Raw genomic sequence first — 2,974 nt, 5'->3', positions numbered from 1 at the left:
TGTTTTTTTTTCAACTCTTTTAAAATGTTTCTTATTTTAAACAGTTAGTTTCCATATAAACACCTTGAGGTATCTATACAAATGTACCCTTGCTGAATTCAGACGTTTGTCTACTTCTCTTAAATGTATAGCTTTCCAGATCCATTATTGTTCTCTTACCCTTTTCTACCACTAACTGGAAGGAGATTGAAAGCACAAACAATATCAAAAATAGGCTATGTCCCAGTAAAATTCCAAAACTGTGTAAAAAAATGTTGGTATTCTAACAAAAGTCTGTCTGTCCCTGAACGCTGGAAATGTAGTGATTTTAGCACCACAAACATTTTGTTGATATAATTTGCAGGGAAAAAAACTGGTGCTTTCTTCTGCAGCACTCCCCCCCCCAAAAAAAAGATAGCTGTATTTTGGCTAATTTCTGGGTCCCCTCCAGGGGATTCAACAAACCCTAGATACCTTTAAAATCCCAATAATGTTGGACGAAAAGGACGAAGATTTGGCATGGATACCTTATGTGGACAAAAAGTTACAGAGGCCTAAGCGTGAACTACCCCAAATAGCCCCAAAAGGCTTAGCACAGGGTGGGAAAGGAATAACAGCGAAGAGGTTAAGGCTACTGACGCCTATTTCATAGTCCCGCATACAGGTACAAAATTGGCCAGGATTGGAGGTGGGAGTTGGTTTGATAGAGATTGTAGAAAGGCAAGGAGATCATAGGTAGTGGCAATTAAACCGAAAAACCCCTCCTTGATAATTCCTCTAGGAAACTGTACAAGCTGTTGTTGGCAAAAGCCAAAACAGAGTGGGAGGATGCAAGGTAGCAGGACTTGTTGGAGTCTTGTGCATCAAAGATGATTCTCTGTACTGGAGGCTAGTGACCAGAGGTGAGCAACTGCTGGGATGAAGCCCCAGAACTTTGTCCCATCGGGAGAATGGTTTATCCATTTCTCAGTCTTATATCAAGAAGAGGCCCTAATTTTGGATAAGGCACTATTGGTACCTACCATAGTTAGTTTCATGTCACCACCTTTCTGCATGCAGGATGTTTTAAATTTGCTGGCAACTTTTTCTTGTAGGACAGCGGCTGGCCCTGACAGTGTGACTGTAGATGCTTTTTGCATGCTATTGGGTATGGGCCCTATATATTATGATTATAGCAAATGAAATAGCACTGGGAGCCCCTACACCGACCGCCATTGTGGCCAGGTGCGGAGGTGGTCCCTGTGTATAAAAAAGGGAACAAGAGCCAGCCTGCTATTTACAGGCCAATTTGTCTAATTGACTGCTTATAGAAGGTTTTTTGACAGATGTTTCTGACCAAGGTTCTGCATTGGGTGGAAAGTAATGATATAATAAGCCCTCTGCAGGCATGGTTTGAACCTAAGATTTCAACGATTGATCAGGTCTTCCGTTTTGCTGTCTTCTATTGGAAGACGGTCCTGATCAGCAATGGTGACCTTTATGTAGCCTTTGTCGATCTAAAATCTGCTTTTGATCTTGTACCACGAGGCCAGGTGTGGGCGACATCAGGAGAAATGGGTATGTCCTCTGATGCTGGTCAGACTACATGAAATTTTTTTTGCCAGGGTACGGTGGGGCTCTCAGGGACAACTGACTGAAAAGATTCCAGTTCTGAAGGGTCTTCACCAGGATTGTGTACTAGCGCCTACCTAATTTGCTAATATGTGAATGGGTTGATACATCATCTTTTAAATGTCGAGGCCGACACCCCAAGCTTGGTAAATGGTAAAGTTCCATTGCTGTTGTTTGCAGTTGAAATTCTGTGAATCTCAAAAACACAGAGCGGCATCCAAAAACTCTTGGTCAGTTTTAACAATTTTTGTGTGGATAGTGTCTTGCAGATTAATGTTGACAAGACTAAAGTTATGACTTTTAGTCATTGTAAAAAATGTACGGGAAATCTAACTCTAGGAAGTGACTTTTTGGAACAAGTAGACTCTTTCACATATTTGGGGATTAAACCTACACCCAACATATCCTAGGGTCATCAGATTGACGTTGCTATGTTAAAACATAAACAAACGGCCGGAGTAATTTAAAAAGAACTGCATGCCAGTTATATTAGGCTTATTGCTCCTGCTCTGAAAATCTATAAAGCCAAAGCTCTAGGGGCTGCACTGTATAGGGCTGAGCTGTGAGAGTGTAATATGCCTCTTGACCCCGCATCCCATTACCCCGCATGTTGTTACAACGGGGTGGTTACAACGACCGCGTAATTACAACACATACCATTACCCTGCAAGCAGTAACAACAACCTGCGGAGGGGGCGCTGGATGTTGGAATAGTATAATTTACTATTCCACCTCCAGTCTGTGTGGACAGTAGAGAAGGTGTTGGAATTTAAATCCAACACCTTCTCCCCCCTCCGCAAGTTGTTGTTACAACTTTTTATTTTTATTTAAAGAGTTTTATATAGCGCAGGCAAGACCCATAGGTATCAGGAGCTTCACATTAGGTCAGCAAAGTTACAACAATAATAACAATTACACGTTACATCAAATATATGAGACACATTAACGGGAGATAAGGAGAGACCAGAGCGAGGGGGCATGAAATTCACAAAAGATTGTTTAACTTTGCGCAGTGGCAGTATCGTAGCAAATTAGTTCTAACCGAGGCGCGATTATTGCTTATTGAAAACTTTACCCAATACCCCGTCATTGAGACTTGAAATATAGTCGAAATGACAATTTTTGAGAGTCTCTTCGGAGACTGGAGAATATGTAATAAAAAATAAGATAGTTTATTTTTCACGGTGGCCGTTTAATTCCGAAGATATCCTTGTGGTCTCACTACTATGGCCAAACAAAGCTAAACTTGTGCTGGTTAACATCTATTCCAGGCCGATGGGAATGGCAAAGAAATCACCAACCATTGATGAACTTTCGAACTTCTTATCTGAACTGCCGAATGATTCATACTATGTGGTGGGTGGGGATCCTAATTCTCACTTTG

General features: G+C 41.5%; 1 non-coding gene across 1 annotated transcript; it reads left to right on the top strand.

Moving 5' to 3' along the window:
• The first annotated feature begins 2,591 nt into the window (after positions 1-2,591).
• Positions 2,592-2,731, top strand: LOC147679350 (U4 spliceosomal RNA). Its single transcript, XR_015301876.1, has one exon. It is a non-coding gene; the product is annotated as a U4 spliceosomal RNA (small nuclear RNA).
• Positions 2,732-2,974: the final 243 nt, after the last annotated feature.

This window comes from Lissotriton vulgaris, chromosome 11 (assembly GCF_964263255.1).
Source record: "Lissotriton vulgaris chromosome 11, aLisVul1.2, whole genome shotgun sequence".
NCBI lineage: Eukaryota > Metazoa > Chordata > Amphibia > Caudata > Salamandridae > Lissotriton > Lissotriton vulgaris.
Note: the sequence above shows the minus strand (reverse complement) of the source record. Positions and strands in the feature narration are given on the sequence as shown.